This window comes from Ambystoma mexicanum, chromosome 9 (assembly GCF_040938575.1).
Source record: "Ambystoma mexicanum isolate Mex_15411 chromosome 9, UKY_AmexF1_1, whole genome shotgun sequence".
Classification (NCBI taxonomy): domain Eukaryota; kingdom Metazoa; phylum Chordata; class Amphibia; order Caudata; family Ambystomatidae; genus Ambystoma; species Ambystoma mexicanum.
Genome location: NC_090931.1, coordinates 1,209,753,313 through 1,209,777,440, shown reverse-complemented (window position 1 = coordinate 1,209,777,440; position 24,128 = coordinate 1,209,753,313).

Below are 24,128 nucleotides of genomic sequence, written 5' to 3'. Positions count from 1 at the left end.
GTCAGTTGCTGTTACATCTTTCAACATGTCGACATGCATACGGATAAATATTGTGCTGCTCAAAATGCTTTTATATACCAACATCCAGCAACACAAGGCCATTCTAGCTACAGCCTCTGATGATCTGGTGGCTGCGATGTTTGAGATTGCCCAGAACACCTTAAAGGGACACGTCCACATAACACAACACCAAGTAAGTGTGATAAAAAAGAAGAAGGGCGTCATTCGATCGCCCAGTGTTACATCCACCTGGTTGAACATGGTGGCCATTGGGTATGCGATCGTAGCCACTCGTGCACCAGTTGCGAAGTTGGTTCTGCCAGCATTTGTTATTTTACAAATTAGATGCAGCAATGTGTCATTTAAATCCAGATACATGTCGGTCGACCCTGATACAAAGAATTCTATGGCGGCAAGTGGTGATAGCACTGCCAGAGGTGACACCTCCATGAAAAAACTGTTCTTGATGCTGGTTTGGGTCAGTGGGACACTGAAGAGATAGCTCTGATTTCACACACTCTCTGTAGGAACAATGTAAGAAGGCCATTGTTCTTTAGGGATAACACACTTCTTATTAGTTTGATGTCTGCGTCGGGTCCTTGAGCTCCTTTTCTTGACAGGTTTCAGAGGGCCGAATAGATGTGATGTGGACCTCTTTCTCTTAACACTCCGACATGCTCTATACATGAATTCTGATCCGTTCTACCCCTCGTTTTTCTGCTTGGCAAGTCGATAGGCGACAGCCATGACGTCGTTTTCAATACTCGTGGCAGATATTTTCACGTGTGGTTTAGCACATTCACAGCTGTGGCATAGGAAGGGCATTGTGCATCTAAAGAGACTCTAAAGATACCACAAATTCCCGCTCCATACATTAGGAGCCTCCAACTAAAGTATAGCTGTAGTCCCAGAAACCTTTATCTATAGATTTGTAATTCAGCGAAAATCTGCTGTTCAGGATTTCCAGCTTATATTCACCCTCAACCCACAGACTGTCAATGTTGCTGAGCCACTTCTGTGAATTAAGAACATCTGAACAACAGGTGCATCAAATTCATCACCCAAGGACCATTGGTCGACCTATTACTTGCAGTCACAGCATATAATCGTGAATGTAAATTATCTGCCAAATTTTGGTAAAATTAGGTCAGATTTATTCTCACTTGTCCTCTTGACTCTTGCTGGTTGATAGTCACCCCTTTAAAGGACCATTTATCAAAGGAATCAGTTACTTCTTTCAGATGTTTGCCAGGCACATTCTTGTATCTTTCAATGGCCCATACAGTTTGGTTGATGAGCTGATAGGCTCTCAGAAGATTCACATCATCCTTTTGCAAAGCTTCAGAAAGAACCCTACCTTCACTTACTGCATCTGCAATACCAACTAAATTAAGCAGATAATCCTCAGATGCCATGATTTCATTCAGCCCAATGAATGCAGCACACTGCTTGCTGTCATGTGAAATACATGAGCTTGCCCTCAGGAAATGATTATGAAGTGCCAGGTATGACTCCCATACTGCTCCAATAGCACTGTGGCTCAAAGCAATCCACCTAATAGAAAGGATTTTGCCAATCCTAAGAATGTGAGCTTCCAAATCCTTTGCACATTCTGAAAGTTCACATTGGTTTTTGGGCGATTGGTGACAAGCTGCATACAGATTTTCAAAAAACAATGTCAGATGTTTCAGATCAGGGACAGTATGAACAACATCAACAGTGTCAGACATACTCAACTCAATGTGGTGGCACAAACAGTGCCATTTCACATTGCAGGGATATTTTTCAGCTAACCTCTCAAGCACACCAGAGTTTCGTCCTAGCATAACACTGGCCCCATCACTGCATACCCCTATCAAATGTTCTTCAGCACCTTTGGCAAAACCCATGTTTGGACAAACAAATCAAAAGTGAGGATTCAATAGACCGTGCATCCCCTCCAGCCAATTCTAGCACATCGAGAAAAAGGTGATTGGCTCTTTATCATCAATAGAAGCAGAAATATAAACAATTAAAATGGAATGAGATGAAAAAGTTGTGGATTCATCAATAAAGATTTCAGGAGCAATGCAATCGGCTATTTGTGCTGCAGTGTATTGGTAATGTAGAATAGACCCCATGTCTGCTTCACTAGCAACTTCACAAGCCAATTAGATCTGGAAAGTCTAAAAAGGATGATTATTTGTGGCACAGAAAATATAAAGTGTAAAACACCTTCACTGCTTATGCAAAATAATGTTTTTGTTGCCCAACAATGGCAAACCCCAGCACCTCTTTCTTAGACGCAGCTTGGATTGCACATGCCTTCATGTGTGCTTCAGAGACTCTGTGCTTATGCATTTTGTTTTGCGTAGAGAAGTCAGCTTGCTAGCCTTGGTTGTGCCACATGGAGCTATATTCCCAGAGACCCATTCCTTGCAAATGCTAACACCCTGAGACACTGACACTCCAAGTAATTTAACTTCACGGCATATTGTGCACCCAAGAAGACCACTTTCTGCACTTAGCCATGAATACTTTTCCTTGAATTGTCACCACTGATTCAGGTCACACAACTCGGGCGAAAGAGTGTCCTTTTGCAGAACAGTAACCTCATTATGTTTGGTCAATACAGTTCTGCTTGTGGATAAGCTGGGAGATGGATTTTTCTGGACACGCTCCTCCCTGAATTTATTTGACACTACAGCATCTTGACAGGATGCACAAGGCTCAGGAAGACTGTCAGAATCGGAGCTCGGTTTCTTGATTGTTTTTGCAAAGAAATCCATAATACTAGATTTGCCTTTGCACTGTGCTACACACATTCCAAAAGACATGAAATTAGCTAGGTTTTAGTTTCATGTACTTTACTTGCATTTGGTGCTCCATTGTGGAGTTGCCGTCATTAACAGAAAGAAAATTAACAGAAAATACCTTCCTATGAAAATATCTAGCACAATGAGTTTGTAGCGCGGTTATGAAACAATGCCCTGATTGATTTGCCCATCAACTAATTGCAGACAATAATGCTTTAACATGTTAAAGGCATAAAAAGGAATTGCTTAACTGGCCAAGATTTTGTAAAATTATCCAGGTAATTTCAATATTGTATCTGTATGTAGATACTTCTATCAATAGTTATTGTCCAAAGCATGCCATGGCTTTACCTCTGCTGCTGACTACTGCTGATGCAGCCTTCGTGCTGGGGAAGGGAGGCAAAGTGTTGGTGGGGCCAATGCTTGTGGGACTGTGTTAATCTGTGCCATCTCCTGGCTGGGCTCGCAGACTAGCCACAGATGCTGCGGAGGAAGATTGTCCATGGCAGGGGCATGTAGGAGAAGGTCTTTGGAGGTAAGCACATGGGCCTCCATTTGATTTAGTTGCTGACCAAATACCTTGTTAAGCTACATCACAAAATCACTAATATTTTAGAGCATGAAAGCTACAAGAAGCTCTGAAAATGTCCTCCTTTGCTTGTAAACAATTACATCATTAGATTTCTTATTTGAATATAAGTTTATCCAGCCATTTTTTGTATGCATATGTTTTGCTTCATTGCAAACACAGTTGCTACTTTCTCCAAGAATAACTGACATTTCCAACATATTGAGAGTGAGTATTGCCAGCTCCATTTTATGTACAATTGTAATTGATAACTTCATGAAGCCTCACCTTAATATCTCCGTTCCAAATAACTTTGCCAATGTTTGCCACTTTCTCCACTACCGCTTTGCACCCACAAATACTGGCTCAGTACCCCTTGGTAATCATAGGAGTTTTGGTAGAGGGGTGCATATCTTAAATACAGCCCCTGTGTTTCAGATACTTGGCTGTCACTGCAGGTGTCAAATGGCCACCTGTGACCGCTGAACCTGCTTGTGCCACTGTTAGACCAGATGTTGCAGATCAGGATACTGATGAAGCAGGACACAGGTACTCACCATAGCTCTCAACCTTTTCTGTCCAGAGGATTGGTGAAAACACCCAATTTTGTGTATGGTGGGTGAGAGCCCATTGACGTGAATGGGCGAGTAGGGGGCTTGGCGAGTGAGTGAAATGTTTTCCGGACTGGTGACACCTGCCACAAATGTGTGAGTTGAGACATATGTACACACTATGCTTTTGACATGGAGCTAATGATAGGGGAATTTGATCAGCAAATTACCCTTTCAGTGATGGAATTACCTGCATAATTTTATTAATAAAAAGTTTAAAAAACAGGGCTTCCACACCATTGCCAGAGGGCAATTCATCAGAGTTGGCATTTTTTCTCCAAAGGTCATAAAATGCTGCTTCCTGTGTTGTCATCAGATATGCACATAGCTACTCATTCTCACATTTAAGAGTTTGGAGAACTTGAACACTATGTGTTCTTGTATCCTTGTCTCAGAATAAAAGTTATCATTTTGAACAACCAAATAATGAACACCTCTCCAGCTTGCCCATAAACACACTGCACCTCTCTCTAGCTTGCTATCAGCAGTCTGGGCCATTCCTTTTTTGTTCAGAGCAGCACTACAGTGGGAATACATTCTTACACTGAGCCATGAAAACAGAAAAAGCCAAGGACACTCCATGGTTTAAATCTGGCAGGAGCTGGTCTACGAAATTTCTTTGCGGAGCGTGCAGATGTCATCAGCCTGTGGACAAGTTGTGGCCTGGGGAGCAAAACATGGAAGATCACATGATATCCCCATGCACCCAGTGTGTAGCACCCAGAAGCGAGCTACCTATGAAAGGGCTGCTGAAAGGCAAAGTAAGTAACAGGTAACGTATACTGGTGGGCGGGAGCAATACTGCGATGTTGGGGAAAGTCTCAGTGAAGGTGCAGATCCCTCAGGTAGATGACGAATTGTGCAAGAGGAAGGGGAATAACCTACCACCTCACCTCAGAGATAATCCTGACTTGCATGTCTACCAGTCCGCTCCTTCCTTTTCCTGCCCTGGTAGTGCTTTTCGAGTGATATTTACTTGCACGCCGCATGTCACGTTAGACGCACATAGCACAGCGTGCGTGCATGCCATTTGTTTCCTGGTCCAGCCGTCTGGGCTTGCTTTTAATCTTAAAGGTATACTGCTGCTGTTTTATGCATACACAACACTGCGGTGAACATGAAGAAGCGCAGTGCTGTGAATGCACGAAGGAGACTTTCTGATGAGGGTCAGTTTCCTCGCAGTACCAGGGGAAGCGTCCCCCCTCTGAAAAATGGGGGCGGTCGCCGGTCACCCGCGTGTACCCTTGACTTGAGCCCTGCCAGCTTGTTTAGCATATAGGACTCCTGATCCAAAAGTCACGTTTTGATACTGCTCCTTGACAAAATCTCACCATCAGATTTCAGTTTACGATGCAATCCCGCAACAACTCCATAACTGCCAACACCCCATTCATCGTAATATGTTTTGGACAGCTTTGCACAGGGCATTTCCACCACATAGCAGTTGGACATAAAGACACAACTACATTTTACAAACAACAGATTTGTATGGACATTTACAACATCAGATTTTTATTCAGATTTACAACATCAGATTTTTATTCACATTGAATATCTAGGGTTGTTTGTTGATGTACAGTTATCAATCTGGCTACAAATTCTGCAATATGCTCAATTACTTCATATACACTCTGTCGTTCACTGCGTCGATAAGCAAACATACATAATATAGCGGTGGCTGATAGAAATGCATATAGCTCCTATCAAACAGCCAGTATCTTTAATGGCTAGGAAACTATGTTGCATGTCGTACACTGCCAGCTTCAGTTAAAGTTTCACAGGCATCCTTATATCGTCAAAACCCCCTTTGTAGCAATTTCACCAGTTGATGTCCATTGTAGGGTGGCATCTATTGAAGCATGTGTCCGCGATACATAGAACATTGTTACATTCACATTTGTATGCCTCCGGTAGTGTTTGCAGATAACACATCTTGGGGGATATACTGCCTAGATGCTCTTTAAGTAAAGCCAACATTAATTGCTGTACACATCCACTGGCAGTTTTCACATTAAATTGGCAGCTTCTCAACGGGTGTTCATTATTTATTTCCTGCAAATAAGCGTAAATACATGTACATTCTCTTTATTCTCAATCTTCATAGGTCAGGTTACGAGGCACCATGCACATTTCTCTGTTGTAATGGTTCAAATATATTATATCCCCCACTTGCAAACAGTTTTCTCAATTATACTTCTAACACACAGAAGACATCCCGATCTAAGAGGCTTCATTTTCAAAAGGGGCTTATACGCCACTTGTATAGCCCACACTGTTTTAGACACACATTGTTCTGCCTCTTTCCGAACCCTTAGCTGGGTTGACAGCTCTGTTAGATGCATCATTATTACAAGGCATTTAGGGCTCAGCATGTAGCATAGTTTATGTAACGATTTATCTGTTTCGGCTATTTCCAAACATTTATGAGCCTCCTGTGGCAGATCTTCAATTTTATGCCTAGCGAACCATTTGTGAAAGGGCTGTTTACATGTTTCACCACTGTGGCTGTGAAGCCCTGAATGTCTAGGATACCAGTAATGGTCACAACGGTAGTGACCGCATTGTCTTCAACACTATCATACTCCATTATTAAGATATATTGCTTAGACAGTCTATTATTGAGATTCCCTGGATTTTCACTTTAATTTGAGCAGCAAGTACAGTAAATATTGATAGTGTCTGCTGCAGCTTGGTTCTCCTCATTGCCATCCATTTTGCAAGCTAGGGGCTGTAGACAAAAACAGAAATGCATGGTTCTAATGCTAGATTAGGTGTCACACCCCTAAAAAGGTACAAATGTTTGCTTTAAAAATATACCCACCGGCTAGCATGATGTCCAATATCGACAATCCATGTCCTTCTGTATTCTCATAATATTGAGGGGGTCATGGTCGCTCTCTCCACCTCACTCCATCATTCTAAATGATCATAAACTCGTATCTGTTTCCTTTAGACTCCATTTCAGCATGTTGCATATCTATACATGGTAGTACAGGATCTACACCCATGAGCTGCTCGAGAACCACAGAGTCAGCATTGTTACCCATTTGCAAATTAACCATCTCTTTGGCTGACTCACCTGACTGCTTTGAATGACATCTACAACCGACCGACCCATGACAATGGCAATGAGGGCTGACTGCTCACAGAAAGTGTAGACATGTTCTCACCGAGCTCCCGATATTCACGGTCCACCATCAAAGCCTGGGAGTCATCCATTGCATCAAGACTGTTGTATCTTCTATTAGGCAATAAGATAAATAACTATCTTTGTAATCACTGTGTGTGCAAGGGGCGTTTTTTACCCATTGTAACTGTAGCTGTTCATAATTACAGTTTCCCTGGCACTACGCTTGATAGTCCCAAGAAGTCTGCAGAGTGCACATATTTTTCATGGCCTACAGTAACAGCTATATATCTGTATTGGGAGACCTCACCCCTAATAGCGTCATAGCCTTAGTGACGCCCATAGACACATGACTAGTAAGCACACAGACCCAATCAAACTCACGAGGTGCTATCAAAGTTGTAATTTTATATCAAGCCCATTGGGGTTCTTATAAAATGTATTTAAAATGTATATCATTATTTTTTGGGGGGTTTCTGTCACAACCACACACCCTGGGGTATATGCACAGATACCCCGGATGATGGGTGCCATGGGACCATACCAAGGAGTGACTTATCTGTGTTCCTTTGGGACACACACACATAGGGGGCCCGGCTGGACTTTGTCTTGGCGTCTCTAGCACAAAGCTCATGTGGGGAACTGATGTTGAGTTATAGTAACATCATTGGGCCCTTATTTTCGAGGCCTCTATTTGCAAGGTACTCGGTGTGGCCTTCATGGGCCAGTTTCACGTGCCAGGGACTAAGGCGAGGCTGGGTGTGGCAGGCTGAGCAAGCTAATGGGTGTGGCTAAGGAGCTCAGCTATATAAGCCGCTCCATCCTTGGAGCCAGCGCTTCGCGTTAACTTGCTTTCAAGTAACGTGACGCTTACCGACGTTTGAAGATGCAGAGAAATATTCACCCTGCATCCGATGCTCTGCTCCATCATCTCTTCCCGGCCTTCTTCTTCAGCGAGTCCGGTCGCTGCAACGAAAGAAGAACACAAGGTTAACGCATCGCAGAAACTGGGAGTGCGCGGCAGTTAAAAGCACACATGCAGCGCCATAATACAACTCACCTGTTACCTGCAATCGCGGATCCAATCCTTCATCGCTCCTGTTACCAGCAACCGTGGATCTGCTTCTCCATCACTCCAGACACCGCATCCTTCCTCGCAGCTCCAGGGACCCGCTTTCATCACCTACATGGGGGGAGAAAGCAAGAACAGAATTACTCAAGGTACAGACAATAGAACGGACAGTGTTAGGGAACCAAGCAAGTGAAACATAGCGAAAGACAAATAATACAGCGCCAAGCAAAGAAAAGCTGGAAATTAACACGCAAAGACAGACAAGAATAACATTACTTACCATAACCCTACTAAAGCCAAGCAAGAAAGGTTGAAAACCAACGCGCAAAAGAAGATAGACAAGATTCAGAGCACTACTTACCAAAAGAACCAGGTAGTCACAACAGGGCTGGACTTCTGCCTGCAAAGGACCAATGAAGGAACTTGGTCCTTGGGAATCTAGCGTCCCTGCCAGAAGTAGCAGGACGGAGTGCCCACAGACTCTACTAAAAGGTGAGCCAACCAGGACAGCGCACTTATCTGAGTACAGTCCTGGGGGAGGGATGGAAAGGGGGGCAGGTCGCAGCCAGCAGAACTCAACGTTCCTCTTGTATTTACGCACGTGCGCGACCCTGAGACAATCCTGTGCAGTCACTGGTCTTCACGGCTTGTGCATCCAAGGACGCATTTCACCCTGGGAGGGTTCCAACCGTACCCCAATGCCCGTGCACAGACAAGGTAAGCGTAACAGTTTCACATTTATTGGAGTTCAATTAAATGTTTAGGGGTTTGGATAAATCTATATTAAATGAATTGGGATTCTTATCAAATGTATGTAAAATTCCTATAAAATGTATATAAAATGCTTGGGGGTCATCAAATGCATTGGGGTTCGGTCAACTTTATAGGGGTTCGGATCCATCTCTATCAAATGTTATATACACTACAGCAGGGTTCTTATCAAATTCATAGAAAATATATATACCATTTTTTGGGTTCATTAAATTTATAGCCGTTCAATCAAATTTATATGGGTTCAGGGGTGTTGCCACTGTCACTTGAAATGCTTGATGAAAGGTATGCCACTCTACCACTGAAAGGCATAGAATCCCAATCAACTACCTCAAAGGCACAGCCCAAACGTATCCCTTGTCCCACTGTACTTTCTTCAGACCACCACCACTACCCCAAATAAAGAAGAGCAGCTCTACCGTGCTACGTACGATCATCAGTCTCACATGCACAGCACTTAGCCCATGTGCACTTCCCTTTCTTCCTTGATTGACAGGTTATTTCATATGTATAATATGGTACAGTTATTTGTATAATCATTATCTAAGGTTATAAGATTAAGGTAAAAGGCACAAGGTTTTCTAAAAAGTACACAACATTAACAGTGTAATACTGGGGCAAAGTCACTGAGTTCATGTAGTTAATGTAGTGAGTCGTAGCAAGAACCGTCAAGATGGAACAACCCACCAAATGAATAAAGGAGAACAACTTTACACAGGCTCTGCTATTCTCCCTTGTTTCGTCCACCCATCAAGCAGAACTCCTGCACAACCCACTGACACCACCAGCTGCCAGTTCCAACAACAACCCGTGACTGGGCCCCACCTAACAAATCCCAAGTCGAGGACCTGCAGCCGCAAGCTGCTGCTTTGCTGGAGCTGCTTCTCACTCCATCTTCACTTACAAGAGGATGACACTGCCATGAGAACCTTGTCGAGGCACATGACAGTGGCCCATTCATGAACTGCAGGACAATGGAATGGGACATAGGTGAGCAGGAAAACAATCCGTCTGGGGTGAGGGTGGGACCCGGCAATGTCAGAACATGGCAGGAACAAATCCTCAAAGTCCCGGTGTTCCCTGGACCCCGTTGGATCGCAGAATCTCTGGTTCTGAACAGTGTAGTCTGATGACATTACACCACTCAGCACAAACAATTTGCTCCATGCCGTTCCACCCACACAACAGCAACAACACCACCCCAGAATTCTGCCAGCGTTTGCCAGGACTAGCACCAGACTGGCAAGCAGAATGATCTCTACCCTTACCAACTCAAGCCTTGGGGGGAAAAGCACCCTACCATGTGTAACACCACTGATGAAAGAGTGGAGGTAAGAGTGGAAAGGGGAAATCTATTTGTTGCGGCGGGAAAGATATGATGTGTGGCAGCCTTTCGAAGGACCGATTATCGTGGAATCACCATACATTGCCTATGTGATTGCATGAGTCAATCGAGCAAAGTGATGAAGAGCCCTAGCCTGGGCACTACATAATAGACAAAAGGGTGGGGGGGTGAACCAACTAGAGGGGATGAGTAGGACAATGTGTATTGAAGAAAAGCAAGGGTGGCATGGAGGTATGGAAATGACCAGCTTTGGGGGGGACAGTCAGGAGGGGAAGCAGGTCAATAGCCCTGGTGCTATCTTGGCATACAGCAGAGTGACTGGGGAGGGGATCAAAATGCCCAGCACATCACAGATATGTTCCCAGGAAACTTCCCTTCTTTGGCACATAGTCTCATTTCTCAATGTTTGGCTCGGATTCGCATTTTGCATTTCATATGGGTGCGAATTGAATATCTCCTCTATCTCATCCTAATCATCACTTCTAAAGTTAGCAGGCGAATGAAAGCGAAAACTCTGGGCTCAGGTGCAGAGACCCAAAGCCATCACACAAAAAGAAGTAGAAGTGGAAGGGTGAAGTGCAATCAGAATTGTTTTTGGAGCTGTGCACTGTCTGGCATGAAAGGAGAACTGGAAACTGTTGAGGCATGGGGGCAGAAAGGGATGATCAGAGGCATAGGGTAGGGGCCAGCAGTGGGAGGCCGCCAGCAAGGAGAACAACAACCAGCGAGAGGCAAGGGCAAAAAGGGAGACTGTGGTCATGGGGCACAGTCCACAGCAGCAATGTGGCCCAGTCATTGTAATGCAAGTGCCAAGCAACACTTGCTTCTCTTTAGCGATTACCTACTGTGACGGATTGCTATCTGGCAAGGGTGTAAAAGTGTAATAAAATAATAAAATGCTACAGGTAATTCCATCACAGAAAGGGAAATCTGCTAATCATTCCCATCACTGGAGACTACTTAGCTGACACCAAGACCCTTAATGACGTCTACCTGGTCACCCAAGCTTGGATGGCCCAACACCAGCTATGCCTCAATGACGACAAGACGAAGCTCCTCATCCTGGGCACTTCGCAACGCCTTAGCAAACTAGAGCCGTCCTACCAGTCGTTTATCATTGATGGCAATACCATCCAAGTCTCAAAAGACACAAAAACCCTAGGCTTTTACCTTGACGCCACTCTATCCTTATCTCGACAAACAAATGCAGTCAGATCAGCCTCTGCATACACCTGTAAACTCATTGCAGCCTGCAGGCCATTTCTAACTACTCCGAATAGTGTCACACTAGCCAGATCCCTCATTATGTCTAAAATTGACTATGGCCCTCTACCTAGGATCTAGCCAAGAGAACTTGAATAAATTACAAATCATCCAGAACAACGCTATCAGAGCTGCCTTAAACATTCCTCGAAACCACCACATCTCTGAATCCACAGTGGCTACCTGTCAAGCAGAGAATCTCACTGAAAACACTTGCCCTCACGCACAAATGCTTGGCTAACAAGGCTCCTCCGTACCTCTGCAGTCGGCTATCCCGCCATGCGCCTACCCGTCCTCAAATAACCGCCCAGTCCTTCTGTCTAACGATCCCTAGGTTCAAACTCCAGAAAGCGGGGGGCACAAGCTTCCCTGTCCTTGCCTCCAAGCTATGGAATGCCCTCCCTATCACCATTAGATCTGAAGATTCTTTTAACCCATTCAAGTCCAAAAATCATGGCTCTTCAATCAGCACTGATCCCGCCTGTTGTACATTTTTGTCTCTATGTCTCATGTCAAACATTTGCTCTGTAAATTATGCATATTGATATATTTGCTGAGTATCCTTTGTTTAGATTATGTGTGTATATATGCTCTTTGTTTAAAATTATGTATGTATATATGCTCTGTATGTAACTCTGCACAAGTTGCGCCCTGATGCCTGATAGTGCGCGTTACAAATAAAAAAAAATAATCAGATTCCCATTTCATATGTTCCATGTCAAAAGCATAGTGTACACCTAAGCCCTGCTGCATCAGTCTCCCTGATCTTCAGCACTTGCTCTCCAGTGGCACAATCCAGGTCCAGAGGTCACAGCGGTCCATTTGACAGTTGCCGCGACAGCCAAGTCTCTGCAGCGCATAGGCTACACTTAAGATATTCACCCCAGTTCCAAAAACTACATAACCATGAGAATTCTATCCTGGTGGCATATTAAACTTTAGCTATAAGACATACCTCAGTGTGAGGTAATGTGACTAGCATCTCTCCTAATTATCCAACCAACAGCAATTTGATATTGTACACGTGTCAGCCCTGTGAGCCCAGCTCAGCTGTAAAATGATTATGTGTATTCCCCCTAGTCAGGCTGCTTTTGCTGCTGCCAGCAGGAGTGTAGCCCTGGGGGGTTGCCTCTCTTTGTTCCTTAGTGGGGGCAGGCAACACCCTCCCCAGAGAGACAGCCACTCCACAGGAAGCTGTCTTTGGGATAGGAATCAAAGGGCAAACCCATCCAAAATAGGAGTAGCCTCACACCAGGTTGTTGAATACCAAAAGGGTGTTTGAATATATTGAGAATGGGGGAAAAGGTTAGTGTAGAGGGAACTCCTTAGAGCTGGAGGAAGGTTTCACTATATTGTTTCTCTCTGCCTCTATTTGTACTTCCTGTCCCTCCACTTTCATTAGGGCAACGCACTTTGGGTGTGATGTCAGAAGGCAAGCTCTACTTCTTCTAAGCACAGGGATTGCACCCATAAAGCAGTCTAGCCTCAGTTCAATCACCTCTGGGATTTTGCCTTTAAATGTTGGGGTCTACTACCCATTCTGGGATTCACATTTGGACAAACACTTAAGGAAGAAGTAATTGGACCTCTGTTGGGAGAGTTGATTTTTCCAAACTCGTCCGCCAGTGAGGTGAAGACTGAAGAGATGATTACGAGTCCAGCAGTAGCCGTGCCGGTAAAACCGTCAGGCTGCTGCTGGATTTGTGAATTTTTCCGGCGCCTGGCTTCATGGAAACACTGAGGGATTGCCACCCTGTGTTCCTGGAAGTCAGGCGCCGGAAAATTGTTAATCCCCATTCCCATTTGAGTCCCATTGGACTCAATGGGAATGGGGATGACGGAAGCACCGGCACCATTAATAACGGTGCCAGTGCTTCCGTGAAAGTCTGCGTGCGGGTGCCGTCCACAGACTTGGATTGTGCGGTCCATTAACAACGGTGCCGTTAGGCTTACCGGCACTGTTGTTACCTGACCAGCACACTCGTAATGAGGCCCTGAGTGTCCATGGCTGAAGTGCACTAACCATCTTCAGTGATCATTGGGCATGAACTGCTGTTGAGACAGACATTCCTCTTTGCCAGTCACAATGGTACGCAGAACCTCTCGGTGTTGAGGGACACCTGCAGTTGTGGGCTAGTTTCCTGTATGTTGGAGCCCTTGCAAAAGGACTGAATAAGGACTGAAACTTATCCTTGAGTTCCTGGATTGGAACTCATAACAACCGAGGGTCAATGAATCCAGGATCCTTGTGTTTTCTCCATCGAACCAATTGGAACAGTAAATCAAGCCTGCTTGACTGTATCACACCTTCAGGTCCCTGCGGAACTGCCCTTGGCACTCACCCACTCTTCAAACGGCTGAACTTCATGTCCAAACTTGTTTGCTACCGCACTAACCAAGTGTGTCGTAGCCCTGCCTCAAACCTAAAGCAGTTTTGGACCCTAGAGACTGGTTACATGACTTTAATTCCTTTTTGCACTCAAGAAAATATCCTTCTAAAGAGCATTGTAGTTTTGACTTGCCTTGCACCCCTGATTCCTTACTCGTGAGTGCTGCACCTGCTACTATTGCTTATTCTGTGCCCTTTCCTCAGAGGTGGATTTTGTGAAGTCTTTTTCTATTACGTTTTTTGGCAGATGGTGTGTTTCATTAAAATGTATCTATTTTTATGGAGCCTTGTTTGGGTATTCCCTTTATTTTTAAGTGTTGCACTATTCCTGTTTAGGTTGCTACCGGATCATATTCAAATCCCTCTTAAGAGTATACAATTCCCTCTGCCCATATTACCACAAAAGGCGAAGGAGGCATATCTCCAAACTGTGCTTGTTTTACCTTTATGATTGGGATCCCTCTTGGTTTGTAGTAGTTTGAGAGCAGAGTAGGCACTTTAGCCAGTACTCACCTTTTTACTCCTGCATGTGCAGAAGTCATTTCATCACATAGGGCCGGTCCTCTATCTCAAGAGCCTCAAAACATTGAACATGTAACACCCCTTTCAGATGGAAACTGCTTGGCGTGCCATTGCTTCAAAACTACCAGGAGACTGCATGAGAGCAATGAACCTCTGGGATGCCGAGTTGCATGCGCCAATCCATCCCTCTTATCAGAAATACCTTCTTTTCTGAGTGGCAGACTCAGCATATCAATTTAAAGTCCTCCAGTTGTTCTTATCTTTGCTGCCAAGAGTCTTTACAAAGTTTATAAACTCGTTGGAGGTATGGCATGCTGATCCAGGCCCTGTCCAATTAGTTGTGCCCGGCTCAGTGTGCATGGGTGTGTGCAATGCTCCAAATATGCAGGTTCTGGATCAATGTGAAGAAATTGTCTTTGGTTCCCTCTCAGACCTTGCAATTAATCTGGATCCACTCTAACAACATGAAAGGGGGAGATTGTCTACCTGCTGCATTAGCGGAATCCCTTTAGCGCTGGTTGGATCTACTCCTTTTGGGTCAGGAATCATTGTCCATGGCCTGGTTATGCCTGCAAGGGGATATGGCAACCTATATGGCAAAGGTGCCTTGTATGTTGGGATATTACGAGAGCCTGAACCCGGATTCCTCACACATTGAATACCAACTCAAGTCGAGGGCCAACACAGAGAACCTCCAAAGGGAGTTCCCTTGGATCCCAAGCCTCTGTGTTCATCATGACTGATGCCAGCTGCACGGGTTTGGGAGCAACCTTGGAACAGCAGGAGGTGCAGTCTTTATGAACACCCAACAAATTATAGGTTGCACTTAATAAACACTAAAAACAGACCAAATAGTCTTCAACCTGGAGAGAACCGATGGTGGTACTAAGGGTCAGAGAAAGAGGACTGAAGTGTCTTGATCTGGACTGACAGCCAGACTGTCAAGGTGTATATTAACAGTCAGCGGGTAATGCAGTGTTGTCACCTAAATTACCTCACATCCAGGCTCTACATCTCTGCATCTGGGCCTTGTTCACTCTCTAACTTCTCTTCTGATTGATCTCCAAAAACGCTGGTGACTTCTAAAGGCAGAGGGAGTGCTACTGTTTTCTACAAGTTGTCACTTGTCCAGTCTATTAAATTTACTATGTATGGCCACCACTTCTGTTTCCACAAGGATAGCCAATGATCTGACTCAATCATATGTCAGGTCAGGTAAAGATTCTGCTGCGGCATGCCTGCTTTTAGGAAAGAGCAGTCTACAACTTACTCCATCTTGCAATAGTGCATTATACAAAAGAACTTGAGCTGTGCAAGCTGCATAAGTAAAGGCTCACGTAGAGGCATGGGCACCTGAGACATTATTTTTGAGCGATGTGTCAAGCTTTCCATCAACAGAATCCAGAACAGCAGCCTCATCTGGTCCCATTGAGGGTAACCTGTCCAACTAGAGCAAAGAGTCTATGCCCAATGTAGCGTGTAAATTATCACCCTAATCTGAAGAGTGAAATTGCTTTCCCATGAAACGAGGGACCTGGGTCCCTTTCTGTATCTTTCTACTCCTATATCAGCTTCTTCTGCATCACAGGCTCCACTCACAACAAGGGTCGCACATTAGACTGGCTAGCTGATATATGAACTGTAACACCAACATCATATCGAACACGCCCTGCCCCTGGTCTGACCCTAATATTATCTTATTCTCTATCCCTAAAAACAGTCAACTAAGCCCAACCCTGCAGGCTGCACCAGCTTCCATTTTCTAGAAATGCATGCACCATCACCCCAGTACATATGATCCTGCTATTGCAACCCATAACTAATCACAGACACGCAGCTAGCGATCCAATATCTATGGTAGAGTTATACAATCAAACACAATCAGACACTCCTACTAGCCAACCTGCAAATCGAAAACCACTAGCTCACCTAAATACTTGGCACGCCCCCAATCTCAAAACCGGACGCTCCACTAAGCGGACAGTAGAGACCGCATGGAAGAGGTCCCCTTTAGCAGCAAACAAAGAACTCTTCATCTCCTCAGCTAAAGCTTACAAACAGGCCATCCTCCAAGCTAAAAACTTAACCTACAATGAGCAAATTCAAAAGGCCAACTCTGGACCATCCTGCGAGAGCTGGAATCTTCAGTTACCCCTTCCCCCGCTCCCCAGATAGCTGCTGTAGAGATCTCAATTGGTGCACTAATATACAAAAGGCACTTAGTGACAAAATTGCCTCACTCCAGACAAAAATTGAAACTAAAAAAAACAAGCTGCCACAAGCCGAAATACCAGCCATACCTCCTCCTCAACCTGTTCCCCTTTGAACCATTTGCATTCAACCCAGTCACCGTGCTTGAAGTGACCAAAATGATCAAAGGCCTTAAGCCCTCAAGATGCCATGGTGACATCTGCCTGGCCAACCTTATTATTGCATGACTGAACTAGCCCCCTTCATCGCATCTCTCATTAAAAACTCCTTCTTCTCAGGCAATATCCTCACCAACCCTAAAGACCCTAACATCCCCATCAACTACCGCCCCATTATGACAGTACGCTTTATACAAAAAAAATGGACGAAATCATAGAAAGCGGAAATCTGGCCATCCTCCTCCTACTAGACCTCTCCACAGCATTTGATTTAGTTGAACACAAAATCCTATGCCAACACCTCTCATCAGCAGCCTACTTCTCCCCAAAGCCATACATTGAATAGAATCCTTCCATTCCAACCGGACAATGAGGGTCTTCACCAAGACTGCTGCGGCCCCCACGTGCTAATCACCTGTGGGGTCCCTCAAGGCTCCTGTGTCTCCCGTACTCTGTGTAATATCTTTACTAAGCCACTCTTTGACTTATTGGACAAAGAGCGTATCTCCTATATCAAATATGTGGACGACACCCAGATACTCGTCCCCATCACTGGTAACTATGACACTGACTCAACGACCAAAAAACAAAGCTACTCCGTGTAGGAACTCAATCACGACTTAACAAACTACAAAATAACTACAAGTCCTTTGTTATAGAAGGAAACCCTATCCCAGTCTCTAAAGCAGTAAAAGCGCTGAGGGTATACCTAGACTCCTTGCTATTCCTAACCAGACACGTGAATGCAATATCTTCTGCTGCAGTATACACAACTAAACTTATTAATGCCTGCAGAACCTTCCTAACGCCTGAGAGCTGTATTACGTTAGCCAGAACACTGGTTCTATCCAGGATCGATTACTGCAATGCTCTCTTCGCAGGATCAATCACGCATAATGTCAAAAAGCTCCAAATTATACAAAACAATGCCTTAAGAGCAGCCTTGAACATTCCCAAAAATGAACACATCTTGTCTGCCAGACAGAATGCCCACTGGCTGCCGGACCAGAACTGCATTATGTTTAAAACTCTACGACTCACCAATAAATGTCTGTCTAACACTGCCCCACAAAATCAGCAAATCACAATCCAACAGACCGACTGGGGCAACCCACTCACACCTACTCGCCATCCCCAGATTTAAACAGTCTAAGGCAGGGGGCCGTAGCTTTCCTGTGGTAGTTGCCAAACACTGGAATGAACTCCCAATAGCGTTTAGATCGACATCATCCCTTTGGACCGTCCGAAAAAGCCTCAAGACCTGGTTATTCACGCCCCTAACTTATCAGGCAGGGAGATCGCATACCCATACAACTGGATTGCGCTCTCATGTAATCAGGAACCAGACACTTGTATCATCTGTTTGTTCATTATTTAATTCTAAATGTAACCAGCGCACAGATGCCACCAGGCTCGGAACGGTCTACAAATGCAAATAAATAAATAAAAAATAAATATCTATAATTAGCAAGAGACCTTTTTGGCTGTCTCATTAAACTTCCTGACAGTGGGGTCAGCATCAGCCTCCAGAAGGTCTCCTTTTTTAAAAGCCATGCATTCTGAAATCTGCGCCATAACTTTAGTGACGGTCTTTGCTTTAACCTCAAATGAATGGGGTAAGGATGACGAGGAAGATGTCAGCATGAGGGCGATGAGGAAGGCAGATCCTTCCTATGCTTCCTTCGCTTGTGCTTACGGGAGGCACCTCTCTCTTCTCTCAACATTGCTTTGATCAATTCCTTGATTCTTTCTGAGGACCTTGATCTTTTTTCTTAGTCCTCTTATGCTGGGGAGGTTCCAAAGACTCAGTTGAAGTTTTTAGTTTGCTTGCCCATGATAATGAATAAAAGAGAAGCTGGACTGCCCAGAATGTGGAGCACTCTTCTCTGCTGTGCTACCTGGAACTCACACTAGCAACACGGTTGCTAAAACAATCGCTTAGTGCCACTTTCCATGAGTCGGAGTCTGTGGCCTGTGACAGGATCGCACCTTTGTATCAAGCTCACCCTTCTCTCCTGCACCTGCAAACAGTACTGCTTATTGGCACTGGGATATGATATCACTGATGCGCTGGACCGCCGTAGTCCTCTGCGCTGTCACTAGTGTAGGAACTAGCTTTTATTTTTATTATTATTATTATAATTATTAAGAAATTTATCGAGCACTGACCTAGCTTCCGGAAGCAACAGAGCTGTTTACAAATCATAGGGGGAAGGACGCGGTGAGGGAAGCAGAGATACAAGGAAGCGGGGAGAAACAGGGGTGGTCAGGCAATTTGGCAGGAAGGGATCTACAAGCAACTGGGGAGATTTAGGCGGGACCAGATTCCTCAGTCACAGGTTAGGTGGGCAGTCAAGGGTGTATGGATCTAGGTCTTAGGGAGCAGCAGGCATTAAGCAGGCTGTGACATCATCCTCGATGTGCCGCAGCTTTGCCCCATTGTCCAGGTGGTGCTTCAAAACTGAACCTCTGTGGTGAACCGAACTGGACGCTTGGACTCTCCACAGACTGCTCTGCTGCCTGAATCTGTCTCTGGAATGTCTACCCGACATTCCTATCAGCTGCTCTGACCTCTCAAGCCACCAGGGGCTCTGTTACGGTGATCGTATCTCCTTAAGAGAACGACACCCTGTCACGTGATCGCCGTCACGTGACGTAGCACCTAAGAGGGAGGGGGCAAGAGGGAGCAAGTCAGTATTCGTATGTACGCATAATAAAGAGGACGTACAACTTAGCTTTATGTGTCTGTCCTTATTTGTGTGCCCCCTCGGGCACAACAACTGGTGACGAGGTTGTTTACCGGACCGCCGAGCACTCCTCCTCCTCCTTCGTCTTTGCAGCGGTCCCGCTCAACATAACACCGCAGGCATTTCCAGCCTACGGGCGACCGTGCCTGATCCCAGGCCTGCCTCCTCCTCACGCTACAGACGTCTCCAGTCTGCCGGCGACCGTGGCTGATCCCAGCCCTGCCTCCTCCTCCTCACGCTACAGACACCTCCAGTCTGCCGGCGACCGCGCCTGATCCCAGGCCTGCCTCCTCCTTAAGCTGAAGATATCCACAGCCTTCCGGCGACCGCGCCCCACTCCAGGCTCGCCTGCACTCTGCATCAGCGGCGCGTGTGATCCCACACCCACCCCTACTCCCACAAGTGCAGAAACAGCCAACTGAAGGGCTCATAAACACCAGCACACGCCGCCAAGAGCCCACCCAGTCCAACAAAGGTGAATAAGACCACAAGCCTGGGCCCCCACTCCCAGGCATTCTTCACCCCCACATGGCCCACCCTCCAGCAAAGCCCCTACACAGGAGAAGACCACTCGCTCAGGGTGCGCATCCAGTTCCCTCACGTCTCGGCTGCACGGCAATCCGTCAGCGGTCACAACCAAGGCTCGAGGACTCCTGAAAGAGGTGGGTGACACCATACACCGACAGCAACGGCACAGGACAGTAGGCCCAAACCTACCCCGCCTGCTGCATACCCTGCCCACCACCACCTCGCCATGAGCTCGCCCCAAGATCAGCAAGCCCCAAACGCACCAGCTCCAACAGGGAACACTGCAACCACGGCATGGCGCATGCCCCCCCTTTCTCACAAGCGGACAAGGGCCCACGATGGGTTGAGTGGTTAGAGGACTTTAATACCTTTATAGACGCTGCAGGGGAAGAAAAGTCACCAAGGCTACGCCTAGCAGGTAATGACATTAAAGTCCTATTGAAAACTATCCCAACAGCTCAACAGGCTGATTTCCCGTCACTAATTGCAGCCCTAAACAACAGGGACTATGAAAGGTACATATTCAATCAGTGCACGCAGAGGACTGATGAGACTTTGGACGCGTTCATCACTCGCTTACGAATAAAAGGAGCAAACTGTCAATTCAATGCTTTCTCACTTGACGAGGCTATGAGATTGAGAGTAATTGAAGGATGTAGATCCCAGACCCTAAAGAAGCAACTCCTCAAAAAGCTGATCACCATTGAGGAAGTAAGTCAGCTGGCTAGGATTCTAGAAAGGGTTCAAAAACAAGTTACTCAGATATCTGGCACCACCTCGTCGAAACAAGATAAAAAACGAGACAGTATTAGCACTGCAGTCCAACAACAGCAAACCTACAGAAAGAGCCACTAACCCCAAATATTCCATGACACCAAGAACTCAACATCAATGCCACCACTGTGGAATGCCTTTCCCTCACACCGGAATCTGCCCCGCGTTATCCCAGAGATGCGGCAACTGTGGCAGAGAGGGACACTTTCAATCAGTCTGCAGGGAAGGCAGACCATTTCCGACACAAAGACCTACGGTTGCTCCCCAATTCAAAATACCAAGCAGAAACCCACAAGCCCAAACCTATCAAATACGACCGTATCACCAAAACCCAAGAAGATACGTCAGAGTTGTCGAGGACGTTTGCCCAACAGATGAGAACCAGGGCAATGAAGGGTACGAGCAAGTGTCTCATATCAGAGAAGAATACGATGGACCCCCAACACATCACTCCCACTATGAGGCAGACCAACAAAGTGTGCAATATGAAGTCGATCAATATGATCAGTACCCACATGACGAATACGTCAACCTTATCATGGACGAAGGTGAAGCCCGCAAAGCACCCAAGATACCGGTTGACATAGGAGGGAGGCAATTCTGCTTCCTCGTTGACTCAGGACCCACTGTCAACATAATGGGTGAGAAAGAGTTTCACCAAATTCCCGCGCTGCTACTCCTCTTCAAACAATTGGATTTCTCTGCTGTCGTCTCATTCATGACAAATACTCCACCTTGACTTGCATCCACGTCATCCGCAGCCCAACCAAAGGTTGATGCCTCCTCAGCTACAGGACTGCATCGTGCCTAGGGCTCATAGACATACACGTGCAAGATGGCAACATAATCCACTCGACGGAACCAACAGGGGAGACTAGAGAGCACGTATTTAACGTCCAACCAGAACCCACGCAGACAGAGATGATGTCAAAAGACAACATCATTGAAGAATTTCCCCTCATCTGCAAGGGCCTAGGGAACCTAAAAGGGCCCCCGGTAAAACTCCACAGCGATCCCACCGTCCGACCCGTGCCACAACACCCCAGGAGGGTAGGTATCCACCTTCAAGCCGCGGTGTCCGCTGAACTAACCCAACTCCTAGAAGATGGAATAATCGAGCCAGCCACGGGCCCGACCCCATGGGTGTCCACACTGGTCATCGTGCCAAAGGACGGAGGATTACTCAGGCTTTGCGTAGACATGCGAGTGGCCAACACCGCTATTCAGCGCGAATGGCACCCTGGCCCCAAAATTGAGGACATGATAGTCCAACTAAATAAATCCACCCTTTTTTCCAAATTAGACCTCAACCAAGGCTACCACCAGATGGCACTTCATCCTGAGTCAAGGGGGATCACTACTTTTGCCACAAATGACGGACTATTTTGTTACATATCGTCAGCTGCAGAAATCTTCCACGAAGCCATCAGACAAATCATTTGCCCAACCAAAGGTGCACTGAATTACAGTGACAATATCTTAGTGTATGGACGCTCATGGGAAAAACATGATGTCGCCCTTCGCGCTACGTGCAAGGCCCTCCAGGATGCTGGTCTCACTTTGAATGTGGAAAAATGCTGATTCAGCAAAAGCAAGCCAACATTTTTTGGACACATATTCTCCGCAGACGGAATGACCCCAGATCCCGACAAGGTGTCCACCATTTTCCACCTACAAGCGCCAAGACAGATTGCAGACATACGTTCCATCCTGGGCATGGGAGAGTACTGCGCATGTAAGTGACTTCAATCCAGCAATCCAACTAAGTCAATGCTTAGGATGGGATGCCCAATGGAAGCCCTTATTTATATATTTTTATGTCAAAGTTCGTTGAATCTTGATGATGAACCCTTATATAACGCCCCTCTCTTTGAATCCCCCTGACCTCACTGAGCCAAGAAGTAGGTTTGTTTTGCAAATTAAAATATTTATTTGAAGAATTAAACAATATATATATCACACTTTATGAACCAAATAATATCTGAATAGCACACTTATGAATATGGACGGTAATCAACAATGGGTAATATTACAAAACTGACACTCTCTTTAATCACTTAGGAGTATGAATATGGAGGATACTGTAGCAGAGAATACTTTATGCAATTCAAGGAAATGCAATGATGGGAAAGAATGCTACACAGAAATAACTTGATATGATTTCAATCAAAGGATAATATGATCACTTTTTCCCCTGTGACTACTCACTTCCCCCACTATGCAATATGAAGAGATGGAAATGAGGGCACACAGGTCTCAGGAATACAATCAAGAATGCAGTTCAGTTCCAGTTCCCCCCAGCAAGCTTAGAGAAACAGGTATGATTTTAAAACACAGGTCAAAACGCTTTTGAAAGTGATTGCAATGGATGGAAAAATCTGCTAAATTGATTTTAATTCACTAAAAGAGTTACAGATGTTTTTGTGAAGGTAGATTTTCAAAAATAAAGTCAAGATTTCAGAATGACAGATGGCGCTTTACAGATTTGGAATCAACAGGATGAACACAGGATTTTATAATGCAGTTCTGGATAGGTTGAAAGGAATGGAAGAGGATTACTTTAAACTAAGAGATTGGTTCTGTACAGTTCTAGACAAGATACTCACTCCTAGTTTTGGAATGGAATGCGCCTCGTCAAAGATCTGGTCAATGGTTTGGCTTCACTCTCGCCACCGGATAGGTCTCAGGTCCTCTGGGTTCTGCTCTCAGCACTGCACGGCAGTCTGGGTCTCTTGAACTGGATCTGATGGGTCTGGATACAGCACTGCTCTCTCTGGGTCTGGATCTGGGCTCTAGCACAGGGTTCTTAGCTAGAAGCAAACAGCACGGCCCGGCTGTTGAATGGTTTGGTTATGCCCCGTGGAAGTTTAGGGGTTAGAATCAGGTTGAAAAAGATTCTGAAGGCCTGCTGAGAAGGATTCAGCTTGTGAATTAGGCCTTTGCTTCAGGGTTCTAGAGCTTGGTTCTAGAGTCTGGATTCTAAGTTCTGGTCTCTGGATCTAGATCTGGAGTCTCTATCTGGATATTGTCTGGATCTGGTCCGGCAGAGTGCTTCGCAGGAATCGTTGAGTAGTCTAAAAAATGAGTCTCCTATCTGTCCTAGGCAGTCTCTTTTTCTGTGTTTTCAAAGTGGGTGTGGAGGTTGATTCTACATGCCCAACCCCCTAATGATTTGATAGGTCAGAGAATCTCCTGTACCCTGACTGGAGAAAAGAGTAGTGTGTCATCCTGTGTCATCAGGTGTCAT